Source organism: Monodon monoceros, unplaced genomic scaffold (assembly GCF_005190385.1).
Source record: "Monodon monoceros isolate NGI ecotype Baffin Bay Population unplaced genomic scaffold, NGI_Narwhal_1 Contig873_ctg1, whole genome shotgun sequence".
In the NCBI taxonomy this organism is placed as follows: Eukaryota; Metazoa; Chordata; class Mammalia; order Artiodactyla; family Monodontidae; genus Monodon; species Monodon monoceros.
Window position 1 is genome coordinate 67,559 of NW_021703659.1, and position 27,331 is coordinate 94,889.

A 27,331-nucleotide genomic window follows, 5' to 3' on the forward strand; every position below is an offset into this window, starting at 1 on the left:
GGATGGGATACAGGCAGGAGTGTTCTCACACCAGTGGGGCCACATTCACATTATCAAAAGCTGAGGAACCCAGCACATGTGGCCTCAAACAAGAGGAGCCACCGCACCAAGGGGCTGGGGGTGAATCAGGCAGGAGGAGCCTCACATCAGAGGGCCCATGGAATAGAAAAGTTGATGAATCCAGCAGTTGGAACCCCCAGCTGGCATCCCGGAGCACCGAGACTATGGGATACAGGCCACAGTGAACTCACACCAGAGGGCCCCAGACCATGAAAGTGTGAGCAAGCCAGCTGTTGGGACCTCAGAGCAGAAGGCACACATATCCATGGGGATGGGAACCAGGACGGTTTGCACTAGTCCCAATGGGCGCACATCAGGAAATGTGGGGGAGCCCAGCAATTAGGCCCTGATGCCAGAGTGGCCATCATAACCGACGACAGGAGCCTCACAGCAGGCTCCAAATGACATCAGAGTGCCTTAGCCCCAAGGTGACATGCACCAGGCAGGAGGGACCTCACAGAACAGGCTCACCTCACAAAATTGTAAGGAAGCCAGGCAAGATCAGAGTATCACCAGAAGGCCCACATCACCAAGGGGATGGGAAAAAGACAGGAGTGTCCTCAAAACAGTGGTGCCACAGCCACATCATCGAAAGTTGAGGAACACAGCACATGTGGCCTCAAACCAGAAGACCCACATCAACAAGGGGCTGGGAGTGAGGTAGGCAGGAGTAGCCTCAAAACAGAGGGCCCATGGAATAGAAAAGGTGAGGAATCCAGCAGTTGGAACCCCGCAGCAGGTGGCACGGAGCACCGAGTCTATAGCATCCAGGCCGCAGTGAACTCAAACCAGAGAGCCCCACACCATGAAACTATGAGCAAGCCAGGTCTTGGGACCTCAGAGCAGAAGGCCCACATCCCCATGGTGATGGGAACGTGGCAGGGGTGTCCTGGCACCACTGGCCGCACATCTGGGAATGTGGGGGTTCCCAGGAGTTAGGGTCGGACACCAGAGGGGCCCTAAGAACCGAGGGGATGATGCTCCCAACAGGCTCCAACTGACACCAGAGGGCGCACGTCACTAAGGTGACGTGTTCCAGGCAGGAGTGACCTCAGAGCAGAGGGCCCAGCTCACAGAACTGTGAGGAACCCAGGCAAGATCAGACTCTCAACAGAGGGCCCACATCACCAAGGGGATGTGAACCAGGCAAGAGTGTCCAAACACCAGTAGGACCACATCCACATCATCAAAATTTGAGGAATCCAGCACATGTGGCCTCAAACGAGAGGACCCACATCATTTAGGGGCTGGGAGTGAGGCAGGCAGGAGGATTCTCACATCAGAGCGCCCAAGAAATTGAAAAGGTGAGGAATCCAGCAGTTGGAACACCCCAGCATGCGGCCTGGGGCACCGAGTGTATGGGATCCAGGCCGCAGTGAACTCACACCAGAGGGCCCCACACAATGAAAGTGTGAGCAAGCCAGCCCTTTGGACTGAAAAGCAGAAGGCCCACATCCCCAAGGGGATGGGAACCTGGCAGGGGTGTCCTGGCACCACTGGGCACACATCAGGAAATTTGGGGGAGCTCAGGTGTTAGGGCCTGACGCCAGAGAGTCCATCATCACTGAGAGCCGAAGGTTAAAATCAATCTCCAACTGACAGAAGAGGGCCCATGGCGCCAAGGCGATGTGTGCCAGGCAGGAGTGAAGTCACAGTACAGGGCCCACCTCTCGGAAAGTTGAGGAACCCAGTAAGGATCAGACTCTCACCAGAGGGCTGACATCACCAAGGTGATGGAAAACATGCTGGAGTGTCCTCACAGCAGTGGAGCTACATCCACATCATTGAAATTTGAGGAACCCAGCCCATGTTACCCCAAACCAGATGACCCACATCACAAAGGGGCTGGGAGTGTGGCAGGCAGGTCGATCCTAAAAGAGGGCCCATGGAATAGAAAAGTTTAGGAATCCAGCAGTTGGAACCACCCAGCAGGCGGCTCAGATCAACGAAGCTAGGGGATCCAGGCCCCAGTGAACTCATACCAGAGAGCCCCACACCATGAATGTGTGAGCAAGCCAGCCGTTGGACCTCATAGCAGAAGGCCCACATCTACATGTGAAGGGGAACCTGGCAGGGGTGTCCTTGCACCACTGGGCACACCTCAGGAAGTTGGGAGAGCACAGCAATTAGAGTCTGAAGCCAGAAGGGCCCTAATCACCGAGGGGAGGTGGCTACCAGCAGGCTCCTAGTGACACCAGAGGGCCCACATCACCAAGGCGATGTCTCCCAGGCAGGAGTGACCTCACAGAAGAGGGCCCACGTCACAGAACTATGAGGAACTCAGAGCGGATGAGTCTATCAACAGAAGGCCCACATCACCAAGGGGCTGCGCACCAGGCAGCAGTGTCCTCACGTCAGTGGGTCCACATGCACATCATTGAAAGCTGAGGAACCCAGTCCATGTGTCCTCAAATCAGAGGACTCACATCACCAAGGGCCTGGGAGTGAGGCAGGCAGGAGGAGCCTCACAACAGAGAGCCAATGGAATAAAAAATGTGAGGTATCCAGCAGTTGGAAGGCCCCAGCAGGCGGCCCGGATCACCGAGGCTATGGGATCCAGGCCGCAGTGAACTCACACCAGAGGGCCCCAGACCATGAAAGTGTGAGCAAGCCAGCCGTGGGGACCTCAGAGCAGAAGGCCCATATACACATGGGGATGGGAACCTGGCAGGTGTGTCCTCGCACCACTGGGCGCACATCAGGAAATGTGGGGGAGCCCAGATTTTGGGCCTGACGCCAGAGGGGCCCTCAACACCGAGGGGAGGAGGTTCCCGGCAGGCTCCGACTGACACCAGAGGGCCCAATTACCCATGACAGCATGCACCAGGCAGGAGTGACCACACAGGAGAGGGCCCACCTCACAAAACGGAGAGGAACCCAGGCTGGGTCATACTCTCACCAGAGGGCCCACATCACCAAGGTGATGGGAAGCAGGCAGGAGTGTCCTCACACCAGTGGGGCCACATCCACATCATCGAAAGGTGAGGAACCCAGCACATGTGGCCTCAAACCAGAGAAGCCACTGCACCAAGGGGCTGGGAGTGAGTCAGGCAGGGGGAGCCTCACAATAGAGGGCCCATGGAATAGAAAAGTTGACGAATCCAGCAGTTGGAACCCCCAGCTGGTGTCCCAGAGCACTGAGGCTATGTGACACAGGCCGCAGTGAACTCACACCAGAGGGCCCCAGACCATGAAAGTGTGAGCAAGCCAGCCGTTAGGACCTCAGAGCAGAAGGCACACATATCCATGGGGATGGGAACCAAGACGGTTTGTTCTAGTACAAATGGGCACACATCAGGAAATGTGGGGGAGCCCAGCAGGTAGGGCCTGACGCCAGAGTGGAAATCATAACCGAGGGCAGGAGGCTCCCAGCAGGCTCCAAATGACATCAGAGGGCCTTAGACCCCAAGGTGACATGCGCCAGGCAGGAGGAACCTCACAGAACAGGCTCACCTCACAAAACTGTGAGGAAGCCAGGCAAGATCAGACTATCACCAGAAGGCCCACATCACCAAGGGGATGGAAAACATGCTGGAGTGTCCTCACAGCACTGGGGCTACATCTACATCATTGAAATTTGAGGAACCCAGCCCATGTGGCCCCAAACCAGATGACCCACATCACAATGGGTCTGGGAGTGTGGCAGGCAGGTGGATCCTAACAACAGAGGGCCCATGGAATAGAAAAGTTGAGGAATCCAGCAGTTGGAACCACCCAGCAGGCTACTCAGAGCAACGAAGCTAGGGGATCCAGGCCAAAGTGAACTCACACCAGAGAGCCCCACACTATGAATTTGTGAGCAAGCCAGCCACTGGGACCTCATAGCAGAAGGCTCACATCTACATGTGAAAGGGAACCTGGCAGGGGTGTCATTGCACCACTGAGCACACCTCAGGAATTTGAGGGAGCACAGCAATTGGGGCCTGAGGCCAGAAGAGCCCTCATCACCGAGGGGAGGTGGCTCCCAGCAGGCTCCAACTGACTCCAGAGGGCCCACGTCGCCATGGCAACGTGTCCCAGGCAGGAGTGACCTCACAAAAGAGGGTCCACGTCACAGAACTATGAGGAACTCAGAGCACATGAGTCTCTCAACAGAAGGCCCACATCACCAAGGGGCTGCGCACCAGGCAGGAGTGTCCTCACACCAGTGGGGCCACATGCACATCATTGAAAGTTGAGGAACCCAGCCCATATGGACTCAAATCAGAGGACCCACATCACGAAGGGCCTGGGAGTGAGACAGGCAGGAGGAGCCTCACAACAGAGAGCCAATGGAATAAAAAAGGTGAGGAATCCAGCAGTTGGAAGGCCCCAACAGGCGGCCCAGATCACAGAGGCTATGGGATCAAGGCCTCAGTGAACTCACACCAGAGGGCCGCAGACCATGAAGGTGTGAGGAAGCCAGCCATGGGGACCTCAGAGCTGAAGGCCCATATCCCCATGGGGATGGGAACCCAGCAGGTGTGTCCTCGCACAACTGGGCGCACATCAGGAAATGTGGGGGAGCCCAGATTTTGGGCCTGACGCCAAAGGGGCCCTCATCACTAAAGGGAGGGGTCTCCCAGCCGGCTCCAACTGATACCAGATGGCCCACAAGGCCAAGGCGACAAGTGTCAGGCAGGAATAACCTCAAAGCAGAGGACCCACCTCACAGGACAGTGAGGAACCCAGGCAGGATCATATTTTCTACACAGGGCCCACATCAACTAGGGGATGGGAACCAGGCAGGAGTGTCCTCACACCAGTGACACCACATCCACATCATCAAAAGGTGAGAAACCCAGCACATGTGGCCTCAAACCAGAGGATCCACATCACAAAGGGTGTGAGAGTGAGGCAGGCACCAGGATCCTCACAAAAGAGGGCCCAGGGAAAAAAAAGCTGAGGAATCCAGGAGTTGAAACCCGCCACCAGGCGTCCAGGAACACCGAGGCTGTGGGATCCAGGCCACAGTGTACTCACCCCAGAGGGCTTCACAGATTGAAAATTTGAGCAAGCCAGCCTTTGGGACCTCAGATCAGAAGGCCCACATCACCATGGCGATGGGAACGTGGCAGGGGTGTCCTGGCACCACTGGGCCACATCAGGAAATGTGGGGAACCCAGCATTTAGGGCCTGACGCCAGAGGTGCCATCATCACCAAGGTGAGGAGGCTCCCAGCAGGCTCCATCTGACACCAGAGTGCCTACAATGCTAAGGCGACATGTGCCAGGTAGGAGTAACCTCAGAACAGAGGACCCACCTCACAGAACACTGAGGAACCCAGGCAGAATCACACTTTCTCCAGAGGGCCAACATCACCAAGGGGATGGGAACCTGGCAGGAGTGTCCTCACACCAGTGAGGCCACATCCACATCATCAAAAGGTGAGGAACCCAGCCCATGTGACCCCAAACCAGATGGCCCACATCACAAAGGGGCTTGGAATGTGGCAGACAGGTGGATCCTAACAACAGAGCGCCCAGGAAATAGAAAAGGTGAGGAATCCCGCAGTTGGAACCCCTCAGCATGTGGCCTGGAGCACCGAGTGTATAGGATCCAGGCCGCAGTGAACTCACACCAGAGGGCCCCACACAATGAAAGTGTAAGCAAGCCATCCTTTGGGACGTCAAAGCAGAAGGCCCACATCACCATGGGGATGGGAATCTGGCTGGGTTGTCCTGGCACCACTGGGTGCACATCAGTAAATGTGGGGGGGCCCAGCACTTAGGGCCTGACGCCAGAGGTACCATCATCACAGAGGTGAGGAGGCTCCCAGCATGCTTCATCTGACACCAGAGTGCCCACAACGCTAATGCGATGTGTGCCAGCTAGGAGTAAACTCAGTAAAGAGGACCCACCTCACAGAACTCTGAGGAACCCAGGCACGATCAGACTTTCACCAGAGGGCCCACATCACCAAGGCGTTGGGAACCTGGCTGGGTTGGCCTGGCACCACTGGGCGCACATCAGTAAATTTGGTGGAGCCCAGGATTTAGGGCTTGACGCCAGAGGGGCCCTCATCACTGAGGGCCGGAGGTTCCCAAAAGGCTCCAACTGACACCAGAGGGCCCACGTTGCCAAGGCGACGTGTGCCATGGAGGAGTGACCTCACAGTACAAGGCCCACCTCACAGAACGTTGAGGAATCCAGTAAGGATCAGACTCTCACCAGAGGGCTCACATCACCAAGGTGATGGGAAATATGCTGGAGTGTCCTCACACCAGTGGGGCTACATCCACATCATTGAAAGTTGCGGAACCCAGCACATGTGGCCCCAAACCAGATGACCCACATCACAAAGTGGCTGGAAGTGTGGCAGGCAGGTGGATCCTAACAACAGAGAGCCCATGGAATAGAAAAGTTTAGGAATCCAGCATTTGGAACCACCCAGCAGGCGGCCCAGAGCACCGAAGCTATGGGATGCAGGCCGCAGTGAACTCACACCAGAGAGCCCCACACCATGAATGTGTGAGCAAGCCAGCCGTTGGAAACTCATAGCAGAAGGCCCACATCTACATGTGGAGGGGATCCAGGCAGGGGTGTTGTGGCACCGCTGCACGCACCTCAGGAAGTTGGGGGAGCACAGCAATTAGGGCCTGAGGGCAGAAGGGCCCTCATCACCGAGGGGAGGTGGCTACCAGCAGGCTCCAACTGACACCAGAGGGCCCACGTCGCCAAGGCAACGTGCCCCAGGCAGGAGTGACCTCACAGAAGAGGGCCCACCTCACAGAACTATGAGGAACTCAGAGTGGATTAACCTCTCAACAGAAGGCCCACATCACCAAGGGAATGGGAACCAGGCAGGAGTGTCCTCACAACAGTGGGGCCACATCCACATCATCAAAAGTTGAGGAACCCAGCCCATGTGACCTCAAATCAGAGGACCCAGATCACCAAGGGCCTGGGAATGAGGCAGGCAGGAGGAGCCTCACAACAGAGGGCCAATAGAATAAAAAAGATGAGGAATCCAGCAGTTGGAAGGCCCCAGCAGGCAGCCCGGATCACCGAGGCTATGGGATCCAGGACGCATTGAACTCACCCCATAGGGCCCCAGACCATGAATCTGTGAGGAAGCCAGACGTGGCGACCTCAGAGCAGAAGGACCATATCCACATGTGGATGGGAAACTGGCAGGTGTGTCCTCGCATCACCGGGCACACATCAGGAAATGTGGGGGAGCCCAGATTTTGGGCCTGACGCCAGAGGGGCCCTCATCACAAAAGAGAGGAGTCTCCCAGCCGGCTCCAACTGACACCAGATGGCCCAAAAGGCCAAGGCGACGTGTGCCAAGCAGGAGTAACCTCAAAGCAGAGGACCCACCTCACAGGACAGTGAAGAACCCAGGCATGATCAGACTTTCTTCACAGGACCCACATCAACTGAGGGATGGGAACCAGGCAGGAGTGTCCTTGCACCACTAGGGCCACATCCACATCATCAGAAAGAGAAGAACCCAGCACATGTGTCCTCAAACCAGAGGACCCACATCACCAATGGGCTGGGAGTGTGGCCGGCAGGAGGAGCCTCACAGCAGAGGGCCCATGGAATAGAAATGATGAGGAATCCAGCAGTTGGAACCCTCCACCAGGTGTCCAGGTACACTGAGGCTATGGGATCCAGGATGTAGTGTACTCATCCCAGAGGGCTCCACACCATGAAAATTTGAGCAAGCGAGTCGTTGGGACTTCAGATCAGAAGGCCCACATCCCCATGGGTTTGGGAACGTGGCAGGGGTCTCCTGGCACCACTGGAGAACATCAGGAAATGTGGGGAAGCCCAGCCTTTAGGGCCTGACACCAGAGATGCCATCATCACCGAGGTGACGAGTCTCCCAGCAGGCTCCATCTGACACCAGAGCGCCGACAATGCTAAGGCGATATGTGCCAGGCAGGAGTAACCTCAGAGCAGAGGACCCACCTCACAGAACTCTGAGAAACCCAGGCAGGATCAGACTTTCACCAGAGGTCCCACATCACCAACGGGATGGGAACCAGGCAGGAGTGTCCTCACACCAGTGAGGACACATGCACATCATCGAAAGGTGAGGAACCCAGCACATGTGGCCTCAAACAAGAGGACACACAACACCAATGGACTGGCAGTGCGGCAGGCAGCAGGAGCCTCACAAAAGAGGGCCCATGGAATAGAAATTGTGAGGAATGCAGCAGTTGGATTCGCTAGCAGGCAGCACGGAATACAGGGGCTATGGGATCCAGGCCGCAGTGAACTCACACCAGTGGGCTCCACACCATGAGTGTGTGAGCAAGCCAGCCATTGGTACCTCAGAGCTAAAGGCCCACATCCTCATGGGGATGGGAACTTGGCAGGGGTGTACTTGCACCACTGGCCACACATCAAGAAATGTGGCGGAGCACAGGAGTTAGGGTCGGACGCCAGAGAAGCCCTCAGCACCGAGGGGAGGATGCTCCCAACAGGCTCCAACTGACACCAGAGGGCAGGAGTGACCTCAGAGCTGAAGGCACAGCTCACAGAATGGTAAGGAACCCAGGCAGGATTGGACTCTCACCAGAGGGCCCACATCACCAAGGGGATGTGAACCAGGCCAGAGTGTCCTAACACCAGTGGGGCCACCTCCACATCATCGAAAGTTGTGGAATCCAGCCCATGTGGCATCGAACCAGAAGACCCACATCACTAAGGTCCTGGGATTGAGGCAGGCAGGAGGAGTCTCACAAAAGTGTGCCCATGAAAGAGAAAAATTGAGGAATCCAGCATTTGGAAACCCCCAGCATGCGGCCTGGAGCCCCGAGTGTATGGGATCCAAGCCGCAGTGAACTCACACCAGAGGGCCCCACACAATGAAAGTGTGAGCAAGCCAGCCGTTGGGACTTCAAAGCAGATGGCCCACATCCCCAAGGGGTTGGGAACCTGGCAGGAGTGTCCTGGCACCACTGGGCGCACATCAGGAAATTTGGGGTAGCCTGATGCCACAGGGGCAGTCATCACTGAGGGCCCGAGTTTCCCAAAAGGCTCCAACTGACACCAGCGGACCCACATCACAAAGGCGACGTGAGCCATGCAGGAGTGACGTCACAGTACGGGGCCCACCTCACAGAACGTTGAGGAACCCAGTAAGGATCAGACTCTCACCAGAGGACTCACATCACCAAAGTGATGGAAAACATGTTGGAGTGTCCTCACCAGTGGGGCTACATCCACATCATAGAAAGTTGAGGAACCCAGCACATGTGGCCACAAAACAGATGACCCACATCACAAAGGGGCTGGGAGTGTGGCAGGCAGGTCGATCCTAACAACAGAGAGCCCATGGAATAGAAAAGTTGAGGAATCCAGCAGTTGGAACCACCCAGCAGGCGGCCCAGAGTACCGAAGCTATGGGATCCAGGCCACAGTGAACTCACACCAGAGAGCCCCACACCATGAATGTGTGAGCAAGCCAGCCGTTGGGACCTCATAGCAGAAGGCCCACATCAACATGTGGATGGGAACCTGGCAGGGGTGTCCTGGCACCACTGGGCACACCTCAGGACGTTGGGGGAGCCCAGCTGTTAGGGCCTGAGGCCAGAAGGGTCCTCATCACCGAGGGAAGGTGGCTCCCAGCAGGCTCCAACTGACACCAGAGAGCCCACGTCGAAAAGGCAATGTGTCCCAGGAAGGAGTGACCTCACAGAAGAGGGCCCACCTCACAGAACGATGAGAAACTCAGAGCGGATGTGTTTCTCAACAGAAGGCCCACATCACCAAGGGGCTGGGTACCAGGCAGGAGTGTCCTCACACCTGTTGGGTCACATCCACATCATCGGAAGTTGAGGAACCCAGCCCATGTGGCCTCAAATCAGAGGACCCACATCACCAAGGTCCTGGTGGTGAGGCAGGCAGGAGGAGCCACACAACAGAGGGCCAATGGAATAAAAAGGTGAGGAATCCAGCAGTTGCTGTGCCCCAGCAGGCGGCCCGGATCGCTGAAGCTATGGGATCAGGGCCACAGTGAACTCACACCAGAGGGCCTCAGACCATGAAAGTGTGAGCAAGTCAGACGTTGGGACTTCAAAGCAGACGGCCCACATCCCCAAGGGGATGGGAACCTGGCAGGGGTGTCCTGGCACCACTGGGCGCACATCAGGAAATTAGGGGGAGCCTAGGAGTTAGGGTCTGACGCAGGAGGGGCTCTAATCACTGAGGGCCCGAGCTTCCCAACAGGCTCCAACTGACACCAGTGGGCCCACGTCACAAAGGCGACGTGAGCCATGCAGGAGTGACCTCATAGTACGGGGCCCACCTCACAGAACGCTGAGGAACCCAGTAAGGATCAGACTCTCACCAGAGGGCTCACATCAACAAAGTGATGGAAATCATGCTGGAGTGTCCTCACCAGTGCGGCTACATCCACATCATAGAAAGTTGAGGAACCCAGCACATATGGCCACAAACCAGATGAACCACATCACAAAGGGGCTGGGAGTGTGGCAGGCAGGTGGATCCTAACAACAGAGAGCCCATGGAATAGAAAAGTTGAGGAATCCAGCAGTTGGAACCACCCAGCAGGCGGCACGGAGCACCGAAACTATGGGATCCAGGCCACAGTGAACTCACACCAGAGAGCCCCACACCATGAATGTGTGAGCAAGTCAGCCGTTGGGACCTCATAGCAGAAGGCCCACATCAACATGTGGAGGGGAAACTGGTAGGGGTGTCCTGGCACCACTGGGCACAACACAGGACGTTGGGGGATCCCAGCTCTTAGGGACTGAGGCCAGAAGGGCCCTCATCACTGAAGGAAGGTGGCTCCCAGCAGGCTCCAACTGACACCAGAGGGCCCACGTCGACAAGGCAATGTGTCCCAGGCAGGAGTGACCTCAAAGAAGAGGGCCCACCTCACAGAACGATGAGGAACTCAAAGCGGATGTGTTTCTCAACAGAAGGCCCACATCACCAAAGGGCTGGGCACCAGGTAGGAGTGTCCTCACACCTGTGGGGCCACATCCACATCATTGAAAGTTGAGGAACCCAGCCCATGTGGCCTTAAATCAGAGGACCCACATCACCAAGGTCCTGGTGGTGAGGCAGGCAGGAGGAACCTCACAACAGAGGGCCAGTGGAATAAAAAAGTGAGGAATCCAGCAGTTGCTACGCCACAGCTGGCGGCCCAGATCACTGAGGCTATGGGATCCAGGCCGCAGTGAACTCACACCAGAGGGCCTCAGACCATGAAAGTCTGAGCAAGCCAGCCGTGGGGACCTCAGAGCAGAAAGCCCACATACCCATGGGAATGGGTACCTGGCAGGAATTTCCTAGTACCATGGGCGCACATAAGGAAATGTGGGGTATCCCCGCACTTAGGGCCTGACGCCAGAGTGATCCTAATCACTGAGGGGAGGAGGCTTCCAGCTGGCTCCAACTGACACCAGAGGGCCCAATTCCCCAAGGAGTCATGCACCAGGCAGGAGTGACAACACAGAACAAGGCCCACTTCACAAATCTGTGAGGAACCCAGGCAGGATAATAATCTCACCAGAGGGCCCACATCACCAAGGTGATGGGAACCAGGCAGGAGTGTCCTCACCTGAGTGGGGTCACATCCACATCATGGAAAGTTGAGGAATCCAGCACATGTGACCTCAAACCAGAAGAGCCTCCGCACTAAAGGGCTGGGTATGAATCAGGCAGGAGGAGCCTCACAACAGAGGGCCCATGGAATAGAAAATTTCAGGAATCCAGCAGTTGGAAACGCACAGCTGGCGGCCCGGATCACCGAGTCTATGCGATACAGGCTCCAGAGAACTCACACCGGAAGGCCACAGACCATGAAAGTGGGAGAATCCAGCCGTTAGGACCTCAGAGCAGAAGGCACACATAACCATGGGGATGGGAACCAGGCAGGGATATCTTAGTACAAATGGGCGCACATCAGGAAATGTGGGGGAGCCCAGCAGTTAGGGCCTGACGCCAGAGTGGCCCTCATCACCGAGGGCAGGAGGCACCCAGGAGGCTCCAAATGACATCAGAGGGCCCAAGTCCCCAGGCGACATGCGCCAGGCAGGAGGGACCTCACAGAACAGGCCCAACACACAAAACTGTGAGGAACCCAGGCAATATCAGACTGTCACCAGAAGGTTCACAACATCAAGGGGATGGGAACAAGACAGGAGTGTGCTCACACCACTGGGGCCACACCCACATCATCGAAAGTTGAGGAACCCAGCACATGTGGCCTCAAACCAGAGGACCCACATCAACAAGGGGCTGGGAGTGAGGTAGGCAGGAGAAGCCTCAAAACAGAAGGCCTATTGAATAGAAAAGGTGAGGAATCCAGCAGTTGGAACCCCACACCAGGCGTCCAGGAGCAGCGAAGCTATGGGATCCAGGCCGCAGTGAACTCACACCAGAGGGCTCCACACTATGAAAATTTGTGCAAGCCAGTCGTTGGGACCACAGAGCAGAAGGCCCACATCCCCATGACGATGGGAACCTGGCAGGTGTGTCCTCGAACCACTGGGTGCACATCAGGAAATGTAGGGGAACCCTGATTTTGGGCCTGATGCCAGAGGGGCCCTCATCACAGACAGGAGGAAACTCCCAGCCGGCTCCAACTGACACCAGATGGCCCTCAATGCCAAAGTGACGTGTGTCATGCAGGAGTAACCACAAAGCAGAGGACACACCTCACAGGACTGTGAGGAACCCAGGCAGGATCAGACATACACCACAGGGCCCACATCAATAAGGTGATGGGAACCAGCCTGGAGTGTCCTCACAACACTGGGGCCACATCCACATCATCGAAAAGAGAAGAACCCAGCACATGTGTCCTCAAACCAGAGGACCCACATCACGAATGGGCAGGGAGTGTGGCAGGCAGGAGGAGACTCACAAAAGAGGGCCCATGGAATAGAAAATGTGGGGAATGCAGCAGTTGGAATCCCCTAGCAGGCAGCACGGCGTACACGGACTATGGGATCCAGGCCAAAGTGAACTCACACCAGAGGGCGCACACAATGATTGTGTGAGCAAGCCAGCCATTGGGACCTCAGAGCAGAAGGCCCACATCACCATGGGAAAGGGAACCTGGCAGGGGTGTCCTCGCACCAATGGCCGCACATCAGGAAATGTTGGGGAGCCCAGGAGTTAGGGTTGGACGCCAGAGGGGCCCTCAGCACCAAGGGGAGGATGCTCCCAACAGGCTCCATCTGACACCAGAGGACCCAAATCCCCAAGGTGACATGCACCAGGCAGGAGTGACCACACAGAACAGAGCCCACCTCACATAACGGTGAGGAACCCAGGTAGGATCATACTCTCACCAGATGGCCCACATCACCAAGGGGATATGAACCACGCACGAGAGTCCTAACACCAGTGGGGCCACATCCACATCATCGAAAGTTGAGGATTCCAGCACATGTGACCTCAAACCAGAGGACACACATCACAAAGTGGCTGGGAGTAAGGCTGGCAGGAGGAGTCTCACAACAGAGCAACCATGAAATAGAAAAGATGAGGAATCCAGCAGTTGGAAACCACCAGCATGCGGCCTGGGGCACCAAGTGTATGGGATCCAGGCTGCAGTGAACTCACACCAGAGGGCCCCACAAAAGGAAAGTGTGAGCAAGCCAGCCTTTGGGACTTCAAAGCAGATGGCCCACATCCCCAAGGGGATGGGAACCTGGCAGGGGTGTCCTGGCACCACTGGGCACACATCAGGAAATTTGGGGGAGCCCAGGAGTTAAGGCCTGATGCCAGAGGGGCCCTCATCACTGCGGGCCAGAGGTTCCCAAAAGGCTCCAATTGACACCAGAGGGCCCACGTCGCCAAGGCGATGTGAGACATGCAGGAGTGACCTCACAGTACGGGTCCCACCTCACAGAACTTTGAGGAACCAAGTAAGGATCAGACTCTCACCAGAGGGCTCACATCACCAAAGTGATGGAAAACATGCTGGAGTGTCCTCACCAGTGGGGCTACATCCACATCATAGAAAGTTGAGGAACCCAGCACATGTGGCCCCAAACCAGATGACCCACATCACAAAGGGGATGGGAGTGTGGCAGGCAGGTGGATCCTAACAACAGAGAGCCCATGGAATAGTAAAGTTGTGGAATCCAGCAGTTGGAAGCACCCAGCAGGTGGCCCAGAGCACCGAAGCTATGGGATCCAGGCCACAGTGAACTCACACCAGACAGCCCCACACCATGAATGTGTGAGCAAGCCAGCCGTTGGGACCTCATAGCAGAAGGCCCACATCAACATGTGGAGGAGAACCTGGTAGGGGTGTTCTGGCACCATTGGGCACACCTCAGGACGTTGGGGGAGCCCAGCTGTTAGGGCCTGAGGCCAGAAGGGCCCTCATCACTGAGGGAAGGTGGCTCCCAGCAGGCTTCAACTGACACCAGAGGGCCCACGTCGCCAAGGCAATGTGTCCCAGGCAGGAGTGACCTAACAGAAGAGTGCCCACCTCACAGATCGATGAGGAACTCAGAGGGGATGTGTTTCTCAACAGAAGGCCCACATCACCAAGGGTCTGGGCAATAGGCAGGAGTGTCCTCACACCTGTGGGGCCACATCCACATCATTGAAAGTTGAGGAACCCAGCACATGTTGCCTCAAATCAGAGGACCCACATCACCAAGGGCCTGGGAGTGAGGTAGGCAGGAGTAGCCTCACAACAGAGGGCCCATTGAATAGAAAAAGTGAGGAATCCAGCAGTTTGAACCCCCAACCAGTCGTCCAGGAACACCAAGGCTATGGGATCCAGGCCGCAGTATACTCACCCAAGAGAGATCCACGCCATGAAAATTTGAGCAAGCCAGCTTTTGGGACCTCAGATCAGAAGGTCCACATCCCCATGGAGATGGGAACCTGTCAGAGGTGTCCTGGCACCACTGGGCCACATCAGGAAATGTGGGGCAGCCCAGCATTTAGAGCCTTACGCCAGAAGTGTCATCATCACCGAGGTGAGGAGGCTCCCAGCAGGCTCCATCTGATACCAGAATGCCCACAACGCTAATGCGACATGTGCTAGGTAGGAGTAACCTCAGAGCAGAGGACCCACCTCACAGAACTCTGAGGAACGCAGGCAGGATCAGACGTTCACCAGAGGGCCCACATCACCAAGGGGATAGGAACCAGGCAGGAGTGTCCTCACACCAGTGAAGCCACACCCATATCATCGAAAGGTGAGGAACCCAGGACATGTGACCTCAAACCAGAGGGCCCACAACACCAAAGGACTGAGAGTGTGGCAGGCAGGAGGAGTCTCAAAAAAGAGGGCCCATGGAATAGAAAAGGTGAGGAATGCAGCAGTTGGAATCCCCTAACAGGCAGCATGGAATACAGGGACTATGGGATCCAGGCCAAAGTGAACTCACACCAGGGGGCCCCAGACCATGAAAGTGAGCAAGCAAGCAGTGGGGATCTCAAAGCAGAAAGCCCACATCCCCATGGGGATGGGAACCTGGCAGGGTTTTCCTGGTACCACTGGGCGCACATAAGGAAATGTGGGGGAGCCCCGCAGTTAGGGCCTGATGCCAGAATGACCCTCATCACAGAGGGGAGGCGGTTCCCAGCAAGCTCCAACTGACACCAGAGGGCCCAATTCCCCAAGGCGACATGCACCAGGCAGGAGTGACCACACAGAACAGGGCCCACCTCAAAAAACGGTGAGGAACCCAGGCTGGATCACACTCTCTCCAGAGGGCCCACGTAACCAAGGTGATGGGAACCAGGCAGGAGTGTCCTCACACCAGTGGGGCCACATCCACATCATTGAAAGTTGGGGAACCCAGCACATGTGGACTCAAACAAGAGGAGCCACCACACCAAGGAACTGGGAGTGAGTCAGGCAGGAGGAGCTTCACAACAGACGGCCCATGGCATAGAAAAGTTGAGGAATCCAGCAATTGGAACCCCCCAGCTGGCGGCCCGGAGCACTGAGGCTATGGGATACAGGCCGCAGTAAACTCACACCAGAAGGCCCCAGACCATGAAAGTGTGAGCAAGCCAGCCTTAGGACCACAGAGAAGAAGGCACACATACCCATGGGGATGGGAACCTGGCAGGGGTGTCCTGGCACCACTGGGAGCACATCAGGAAATGTGGGGGTGTGTAGCACTTAGGGCCTGACGCCAGAGTGGCCCTCATCACCAAGGGCAGGAGTCTCCCAGCAGGCTCCAAATGACATCACAAGGCCCAAGTCCCCAAGGCGACATGAGCCAGGCAGGAGCGACCTCACAGAACAGGGCCCACCTACAAAACTGTGAGGAACCCAGCAGGATCAGACTCTCACCAGAGGTCCGACACCACCAATGGGATGGGATCCAGGCAGTAGTGTCCTCAAACCAGTGGGGCCACATCCACATCACCTAAAGATGAGGAATCCAGCACATAAGGCCTCAAACCAGAGGACCCACATCACAAAAGACTGAGACTGAGGCAGGCAGGAGGATCCACACAACAGAAGGCACAGGGAAAAAAAAAGGAGAGCAATCCAGCAGTTGGAAACACCCCACCAGGCATCCAGGAGCACCGAAGCTATGGGATCCAGTCCGCAGTGAACTCACACCAGAGGGCCCCACACCATGAAAATTTCAGCAAGCCAGCCGTTGGGACCTCAGAGCAGAAGGCCCAAATCCTCATGAGGATGGGAACCTCGCAGGTGTGTCCTCGCATCCCTGGGCGCACATCAGGAAATGGGGGGGGGGAGCCCAGATTTTGGGCCAGACGCCAGAGGGGCCCTCATCACTGATAGGAGGAGGCTCCCAGCTGGTTCCAACTGACACCAGATACCCCACAACGCCAAGGCGACGTGTGCCAGGCAGGAGTAACCTCAAAGCAAAGTACCCACCTCACAGAAATGTGAAGAACCCAGGCATGATCATAATTTCACCTGAGGGCCCTCATCACCAAGGTGATGGGAACCAGGCAGGAGTGTCCTCACACCAGTGGGGCCACATCATTGTAAGGTGAGGAACCTGGCACATGTGGCCTCAAACTAGAGGACCCCAAACATAAAGTGTCTGGCAATGAGGCAGGCAGGAATAGCCTCACAACTGAGGGCCCATAGAATACAAATATGAGGAAACCAGCAGTTGGAAACTCCCAGCAGGATGCCCAGAGCACTAAGGCTCTGGGATCCAGGACAGAGTGAACTCACACCAGAGAGCCCACATCATGATATTGTGAACAACCCAGCCGCTGGGACTTCAGAGCAGAAGGCCCACATCACCATGGTGATGGGAAACTGGCAGGTGTGTCCTCGCTCTACTGGGCACACATCAGAAAAGGTGGGGAGCCCAGAAGTTAGGGCCTGACCACAGAGGGCCCTTATCACCGAGGGGATGACGATCCCCGCAGGCTTTAAATTGCACCAGAGAGCCCACGTCATCAAGGCGACGTGTGCCAGCCAGGCAGGAGTGACCTCACAGCAGAGGGACCACCTCACAGAAGGTTGAGGAACCAAGCAAGGATCAGACTCTCACCAGAGGACCCACATCACCAAGGGATGGGAACAAGGCAAGGGTGTCCTCATACCAGTGGTGCCACATCATTGAAAGGTGAGGAACCCAGCACGTGTGGCCTCAATCCAGAAGAACCACATCACCAAGTGGCTGGGAGTGAGGCAAGCAGGAGTAGCTTCACAACAGAGTGCCCGTAGAATAAAAAGGTGAGGAATCCAGCAGTAGCAACCTCCTAGCAGGCGGCCTAGAGCCCCGAGGCTATGGGATCCAGGCCGGTGTGAACTCACACCAGAGGGCCCACATCATGAAACTGTGAGCATCCCAGCCGTTGGACCACACGGCACAAGGACAACATCGCCATGGGGACGGGAACCTGGCAGGAGTGTCCTTGCACCACTAGTCGGACATCAGAAAACGTGGGGAGATTAGCAGTTAAGGCCTGAGGCTAGAGGAGCCTCATCACTGAGGGGAGGAGGAAGGCAGCAGGCTCCAACTACCACCATAGTGCCCACGTCACCACAGCGACGTGTGACAGCCAGGCAGGAGTGACCTCAGAGCAGAGGGCCCACCTCACAGAAGGTTGAGGAACCCAGCCAGGATCAGACTCTCACCAGAGGGCCCACATCACCAAGGGAATGTGAACCAGGAAGAAGTACCCTCACACCAGTTGGGCCACATCATCGAAATGTGAGGAACCCAGCACACTTGGCCTCAAAAAATGAGGATCCACATCACCAAGTGATTGGGACTGAGGCAGGCAGGAGTTGCCTCAAAAGAGAGGGACCATGGAACAAAAAAGGTGAGGAATCCAGTAGCTGGAACCTCCCAGCAGGCGGCCCAGAGCACAGACGCTATGGAATCCAGGACAGTGTGGACTCACAATAGAGAGCCCACATCATGAAACTGTGAGCCACCTAGCCGTGGGGACCTCAAAGAAGAAGGCACATAAACCCATGGGGATGGAAACATGGCAGGAGGGTACTGGTATCACTGGGTGCACATCAGAAAACGTGGAGTCACAGGAGTTAGGGCCTGATGCAAGAGTGCCCACAACACCCATGGGAGGAGGTTCCAAGCAGGATCCAACTGCTACCAGAGGGCCCACGTTGCAAAGGGGAAGTGTGCCAGCCAGGCAGGAGTGACCTCACAGCAGAGGGCCCACCTCACAGAAGGGTGAGGAACCAAGCCAGGATCAGACTCTCACCAGAGGGCCTACATTACCAATTGGATGGGAACCAGGCAGGAGTGTCCTCACACCAGTCGGGCCACATCATCGAAAGGTGAGAAACCCAGCACATGTGGCTTCAATCCAGAGGACCCACATCAAAAAGGGGCTGGGAGTGAGGTAAGCAGGAGTAACCTCACAACAGAGAGCCCATAGAATAAAAAATGTGAGGAATCCAGCAGTTGGAACCTCCCAGAATGTGGCCTAGCACACCAAGGCTATGGGATCCAGGATGGAATGAACTCACACCAGAGGGCGCACATCATGAGACTGTGAGCAACCCAGTCCTTGGGAAAACAGGGCAGAAACCCCACATCCCCATGGTGATGGGAATCTGGCAGGAGTGTTGTCGCACCACAGGGCGCATATCAGAAAATGTGGAAAGACCATCAGTTAGGGCCTGACGCAAGAGGGCCCTCATCACAAAGGGGAGGAGGTTCCCAGCAGGGTAAAACTGCCACCAGAGGGCCAACGTCACCAAGAGGACGTCTGCCAGCCAGGCAGGAGTGACCTCACAGCAGAGGGCGACCTCACAGAAGGGTGAGGAACCCAATCAGGATCAGACTGTAACCAGAGGGCCCATATCACCAAGGGAATGGGAACCAGGAAGGAGTGTCCTCACACCAGTGGGGCCACATCATCAAAAGGTGAGGAAACTAGCACATGGGGCCTCAAACCAGAGGACCCACATCACCAAGGAGCTGCAGGTGAGGCAGGTAGGAGTAGTCTCACAACAGACGGCCCATAGAATAAACAAGGTGAGGAATCCAGGAGTTGGAGCCTCCCAGCAGGCGGCCTGGAGCACCAAGTCTATAGGATCCAGGCAGGAGTGAACTCACACCAGAGAGCCCACATCATGAAACTGTGAGCAACCCAGCCGTTGGGACCTGAGAGCAGAAGGCCCATATCCCCATGGGAATGGGAACCAGGCAGAAGTGTCCCCGAACTAATGGGAGCATGTCAGAAAAGGTGGAGAACCCAGCAGTTAGGGCCCGATGCTAGAGGACACTCATCACTGAGGGGAGGAGGCTCACAGCAGCTCCCAAGTGCCACCAGAGGGCCCACGTCACCAAGGCAACCTGTGCCAGCCAGGCAGGTGTGACCTCACAGCACAGGGTGCACCTCACAGAAGGGTGAGGAACCCAGCCAGGATCACACTCTCATCAGAGGGCCCATATCACCAAGGGAATGGGAAACAGGCAGGGGTGTCCTCACACCAGTGGGGCCACATCATCGAAAGGTGAGGAACCCAGCACATGTGGCCTCAAACCATAGAACACACATCACCAATGGGCTGGGAATGAGGCAGGCAGGAGTAGTCTCACAAAAGAGGGCCCATAGAATAAAAAGTAGAGGAAACCAGCAGTTGGAACCTCTGAGCAGGCGGCCCAGAACAGCGAGGCTATGGGATCCAGGCCAGAGTGAAGTCACACCAGAGGGCCTACATCATGAAACTGTAAGCAACCCAGCCGTTGGGACCTCAGAGCAGAAGGCCCACATTCCCATTGCGATGGGAACTTTGCAGGAGTGTCCTCGCACCACTGGGCAAACATCAGAAAATGTCGGAATCCCAGCAGTTAGGGCCTGACAGCAGAGGGCCTTCATAACCTAGTGTACGAGGACCCCAGCTGGATCCACCTGCCACTACAGGGCCCATGTTGCCAAGGTGACATGTGCCAGCCAGGCAGGAGTGACCTCACAGCAGAGGGCCCACCTCACACAAGGGTGAGGAGCCCAGCCAGGATCAGAATCTCACCAGAGGGCGCACAACACCAAGGGGATGGGAACCAGGCAGGAATATCCTCACAACTGGGTGGCCACATCATCGAAAGTTGAGTAAGCCAGCATATGTGGCCTCAATCCAGAGGACACACATCACCAAGGGGCTGGGAGTGAGGCAGGCAGGAGTAGCCTCACAACAGAGGGCCCATAGACTTAAAAGAGTGAGAAATCCAGGAGTTGCGTCCTCCCCGCATGCGACCCAGAGCACCTAGGCTATGAGATCAAGGCCGGAGTGAACTCACACCAGATGGCCCACATCATGAAGCTGTGAGCAAGCCAGCCGCTGGGACCTCAGAGCAGGAGTCCCACATCCCCATGGGGATGGCAACTTGTCAGGAGTGTCTTCGCACCAGTGGGCGCACATCAGAAATTGTGGTGAGCCCAGAGCAGCTAGGGCCTGATGAAAGAGGGCGTTCATCACCGAAGGGAGAGACTCCCAGCTGGATCCAAGTGCCACCAGAGGGCCCACGTTACCTAGGAGCCGTGTGCCAGCCAGGCAGTTGTGACCTCACAGCAGAGTGCTCACCTCATAGAAGGGTGAGGAACTCAGCCAGGATCAGACTCTCACCAGAGGTCCCACATAACCAAGGGAATCTGTACCAGGCAGGAGTGTCCTCACAACAGAAGGGCCATATCATCGAAAGGTGAGCAACCCAGCACATGTGGCCTCAAACCAGAGGAACCACATCACCAAAGGGCTGGGAGAGAGTCAGGCAGGAGTAGCCTCAAAACGGAGAGCCGATAGAATTAAAAGGGTGAGGAATCCAGCAGCTGGATCTTCCCATCAGGTGGCCCAGAGCACTGAGGCTATGGGATCAAGGCCAGAATGAACTCACACCAGAGGGCCCCACACCATGAAACTGTGAGCAAGCCAGCCGTTGGGACCACAGAGCAGAAGACCCACATCCCCATGGTGATGGGAACCTGGCAGGGTTGTCCTGGCACCACTGGGCGCACATCAGGAAATGTGGGGGAGCCCAGGAGTTAGGGCCTGACTACAGAGTGACCCTCATCACTGAGGGCCGGAGGTTCCCAGCAGACACCAGAGGGCCCACATCGCCAAGGTGATGTGTGCCAGGCAGGAGTGACCTCACAGTACAGGGCCCACCTCACAGAACGTTGAGGAACCCAGTAAGGATCAGACTCTCACCAGAGGGCTCACATCACCAAGGTGATGGAGAACATGCTGGAGTGTTCTCACACCAGTCGGGCTACATCCACATCATTGAAAATTGAGGTACCCAGCACATGTGGCCCCAAACCAGATGACCCACATCACAAAGGGTCTGGAAATGTGGTAGGCCCGTGGATCCTAAAAACAGAGGGCCTATGGAATAGAGAAGTTGAGGAATCCAGCAGTTGGAACCACACAGCAGGCAGCCCAGAGCACCGAAGCTATGGGATCCAGGATGCAGTGAACTCACACCAGATAGCCCCACACCATGAATGTGTGAGCAAGACAGCCGTTGGGACCTCATAGCAGAAGGCCCACATCAACATGTGGAGGGGAACCTGGCAGGGGTGTCCTGGCACCACTGGGGGCACTTCAGGAATTTGTGGCAGCACAGCAGTTAGGGCCTGAGGCCAGAAGGGACCTCATCACCGAAAGGAGGTGGCTCCCAGTAGGCACCAACTGACACCAGAGGGCCCACGTCGCCAAGGCAACGTGTCCCAGGCAGGAGTGACCTCACAGAAGAGGGCCCACCTCACATATCGATGAGGAACTCAGAGCAGATGAGTCTCACAACAGAAGGCCCACATCACCAAGGGGACGGGCACCAGGCAGGAGTGTCCTCACACCAGTGGGGACGCATCCACATCATTGAAAGTTGACGAACCCAGCCCATGTGGCCTTAAATCAGAGGACCCACATGGTCAAGGGCCTGCGAGTGAGGCAGGAAGGAGTAGTCTCACAACAGAGGGCCAATGGAATAAAAATGGTGAGGAATCCAGCAGTTGGAATGCCCCAGCAGGTGGCCTGGATCACCGAGGCTACGGGATCAAGGCCACAGTGAACTCACACAAGAGGGCACCAGACCATGAAAGTGTGAGCAAGCCAGTCGTGGGGACCTCAGAGCAGAAGGCCCACATCCCCATGGGGATGGGAACTTGGCAGGGTTTTCCTGGTACCAATGGGCGCACATCAGGAAATGTGGGGGAGCCCCTCAGTTAGGGCCTGACGCCAGAGTGACCCTCATAACCGAGGGGAGGACGCTCCCAGCAGGCTCCAAGTGACACCACAGGGCCCAATTCCACAAGGGGACATGCACCAGGAAGGAGTGTCCACAAAGATGAGGGTCCACCTCACAAAACAATGAGGAACCCAGGCAGGATCATAATCTCACCAGAGAGCCCACATCACCAAGGTGATGGTAACAAGGCAGGTGTGTCCTGACACCAGTGGGGCCACATCCACATCATCGAAAGTTGAGGAACCCAGGACATGTGGCCTCAAACCAGAGGAAACACATCAACAAGGGGCTGGGAGTGAGGCAGGCAGGAGAAGCCTCACAACAGAGGGCCCATGGAATAACGAAGATGAGGAATCCAGCAGTTGGAACCCCACTGCTGACAGCCGGGAGCACCAAGGCTATGAGATGCAGGCCACAGTGAACTAGCATCAGAAGGCCACAGAACATGAAAGTGTGAGCAAGCCAGCCATTAGGACGTCAGAGCAGAAGGCCCACATCCCCATGGGGATGGGAACCTGAGAGCGGTGTCCTGGCACCACTGGGCGCACATCAAGAAATGTGGGGGAGCCCAGCAGTTAGGGCCTGAAGCCAGAGGTGCCATCATCACCATGGTGAGGAGGCTCCCAGCAGGCTCCCTCTGACACCAGAGTGCCCACAACGCTAAGGCGAAGTGTACCAGGTAGTACTAAGCTCAGAGCAGCGGACCCACCTCACAGAACTCTGAGGAACCCAGGGAGGATCAGACTTCCACCACAGGGCCCACATCACCAAGGGGATGGGAACCAGGCAAGAGTGTCCTCCCAACAGTGAGGCCACATCCACATCATCGAAAGGTGAGAAACCCAGCACATGTGGCCTCAAACTATAGGACCCACAACACAAATGGACTGGGAGTGTGACAGGCAGGAGGAGCCTCAAAAAAGAGGGCCCATGAAATGGAAAAGGTGAGGAATGCAGCAGTTGGAATCCCCTAGCAGGCAGCACGGAATACAGGGGCTATGGGATCCATGCCGCAGTGAACTCACACAAGTGGGCCCAACACTATGAATGTGTGAGCAAACCAGCCATTGGGACCTCAGAGCAGAAGGCCCACATACCCATGGGAATGGGACCATGGCAGGGGTGTCCTCTCACCACTGGGCCCTACATCAGGAAATATGGGGGTGCCCAGATTTTGGGCATGACGCCAGAGGGGCCATCATCACAGATGGAAGGAGGCTCCCAGCTGGCTCAAACTGACAAATGATGGCCCACGATGCCAAGGCGACGTGTGCCACGCAGGAGTAACCTCAAAGAAGAGGACCCACCTCACAGAACTGTGAGGAACCCAGGCAGGATTAGACTTTCAACACAGGGCCCACATGAACAAGGGGATGGGCACCAGGCAGGAGTGTCCTCACACCACTGGGGCCACATCCACATCATCGAAAATAGAAGAACCGAGCACATGTGTCTTCAAACCAGAGGACCCACATCACAAATGGGCTGGGAGTGTGGCAGGCAGGAGAGGCCACACAGCAGAGGGCCCATAGAATAGAAAATGTGAGGAATCCAGCAGCTGGAACCCCCAACCAGGCGTCCAGGAACACCGAGGTTATGGGATCCAGGCCGCAGTGTACTCACCCCAGTGGGCTCCACACTATGAGAATTTGTGCAAGCCAGTCGTTGGGACCACAGAGCAGAAGGCCCACATCCCCATGAGGATGGGAACCTGGCAGGTGTGTCCTCGCACCACTGGGTGCACATCAGGAAATGTGGGGGAGCCCTGATTTTGGGCCTGACGCCAGAGGTGCCATCATCACCGAGGTGAGGAGGCTCCCAGCAGGCTCCATCTGACACCAGAGTGCCAACAACGCTAAGGCGACGTGTGCCGGGTAGGAGTAACCTCCGACCAGAGGATCCAGCTCACAGAACACTGAGGAACCCAGGCAGGTTCACACTTTCACCAGAGGGCCCACATCACCAAGGGGATGGGAACCAGGCTGGAGTGTCCTCACACCAGTGAGGCCACACCCACATCATCGAAAGGTGAGAAACCCAGCACATGTGGCCTCCAACTATAGGACCCACAACACAAATGGACTGGGAGTGTGACAGGCAGGAGGAGCCTCACAAAAGAGGGCCTATGAAATAGAAAACGTGAGGAATGCAGCAGTTGGAATCGCCTAGCTGGCAGCACGGTGTACAGGGGCTATGGGATGCATGCCACAGTTAACTCACACAAGAGGACCCCACACCATGAATGTGTGAGCAAACCAGCCATTGGGACCTCAGAGCAGAAGGCCCACATACCCATGGGGATGGGACCCTTGCAGGGGTGTCCTCGCATCAGTGGCTGCACATCAGGAAATGTGGGAGAGCCCAGGAGTTAGTTTCGGATGCCAGAGGGGCCCTCAGCACTGAGTGTAGGATGCTTCCAACAGGCTCCAACTGACACAAGAGGGCCCACGTCGACAAGGCAATGTGTGCCAGGAACGAGTTACCTCACAGTACAGGGCCCACCTCACAGAACTTTGAGGAACCCAGTAAGGATCAGACTCTCACCAGAGGCCTCACATCACCAAGGTGATGGAAAACATGCTGCAGTGTCCTCACACTAGTGGGATTACATCCACACTATTGAAAGTTGAATAACCCAGCACATGTGGCCCCAAACCAGATGACCCACATCACAAAGGGGCTGGGAGTGTGGCAGGCAGGTGGAACCCAGCAAAATAGGGCCCATGGAATAGAAAAGTTGAGGAATCCAGCAGTTGGAACCTCCCAGCAGGTGGGCCGGAGCACCGAAGCTATGGAATCCAGGCCACAGTTAACTCACACCAGAGAGCCCCACACCATGAATGTGTGAGCAAGCCAGCCGTTGGGACCTCATGGCAGAAGGCCCACATCTACATGTGGAGGGGATCCGGGCAGGGGTGTCGTGGCACCACTGGTTGCACCTCAGGAAGTTGGGGGAGCCCAGCAGTTAGGGCCTGAGGCCCAAAGGGCGTTTATCACCAAGGCGAGGTGGCTCCCAGCAGGCTACAACTTACACCAGAGGGCTCACGTCGCCAAGGTAACGTATCCCAGGCAGGAGTGAACTCACCGAAGAGGTCCCACCTCACAGAACGATGAGGAACTCAGAGTGGATGAGTCTCTCAACAGAATCCCCACATCATCAAGGGGCTGGGCACCAGGCACGAGTGTCCTCACCCCAGTGGGGCACAACCACATCATTGAAAGGTGAAGAACCCAGCACATGTGGCCTCATACCAGAAGAGCCACCACATCAAGGGGCTCGGACTGGGGCAGGCAGGAGGAGCCTCACAACAGGGGCCCATGGAATAGGAAAGTTGAGGAATCCAGCAGTTGGAACCCCCCAGCTGGCAGCCTGGAGCACCGAGGCTATGGGGTACAGGCCGCAGTTAACTCACAGCAGAAGGCCACACACCATGAAAGTGTGAGCAAGCCAACGTTAGGACTTCAGAGCAGAAGGCACACATACCCAAGGGGAAGGGAACCAGGCAGGGTTGTCCTAGTACCAATGGACGCACATCAGGAAATGTGAGGGAGCCCAGCAGTTAGGGCCTGATGCCAGAGTGGCCCTCATCACCGAGGGCAGGAGGCTCCCAGCAGGCTCCAAATGACATCAGAGGGCCCAAGTCCCCAAGGCGACATGCGCCAGGCAGGAGGGACCTCACAGAACAGGCCCAGCTCACAAAACTGTGAGGAACCCAGGAAAAATCAAACTATCACCAAAAGGCCCACATCACCAAGGGGATGGGAACAAGACAGGAGTGTCCTCACACCAGTGGGGCCACACCCACGTCATCGAAAGTTGAGAATACCAGCACATGTGGCCTCAAACCAGAGGACCCACATCAACAAGGGGCTGGGAGTGAGGTAGGCAGGAGTAGCCTCAAAACAGAGGGCCCATGGAATAGAAAAGGTGAGGAGTCCAGCAGTTGGAACGCCCCAGCAGACGGCCTGGATCACCGATGCTATGGGATCCAGGCCACAGTGAACTCACACAAGAGGGCTCCAGACCATGAAAGTGTGTGCAAGCCAGGCCTGGGGACCTCAGAGCAGAAGGCCCACATCCCCATGGAGATGGGAACCTGGCAGGGGTGCCCTGGCACCACTGGGCGCACATCAGGAAATATGGGGGTGCCCAGGAGTTAGGGCCTGACTACACAATGACCCTCATCACTGAGGGCCGGAGGATCCCAGCGGGCTCCAACTGACACCAGAGGGCCCACGTCGCCAAGGCAACGTGTTCCTGGCATGAGTGACCTCACAGAAGATGGCCCACCTCACAGAACGATGAGGAACTCAGAGCAGATGAGTCTCACAACAGAAGGCCCACATCACCAAGGGGCTGGGCACCAGGCAGGAGTGTCCTCACACCAGTGGGGCCGCATCCACATCATCGAAAGTTGAAGAACACAGCCCATGTGACCCTAAATCAGAGGACCCACATGACCAAGGGCCTGCGAGTGAGGCAGGAAGGAGTAGCCTCACAACAGAGGGCGAATGGAATAAAAATGGTGAGGAATCCAGCAGTTGGAATAGCACAGCAGGAGGCCCAGAGCACCAAGTCTATTGGATCCATGCGGCAGTGAACTCACACCAGAGGGCCCCACACCTGAAACTGTGAGCAAGCCAGCCGTTGGGAC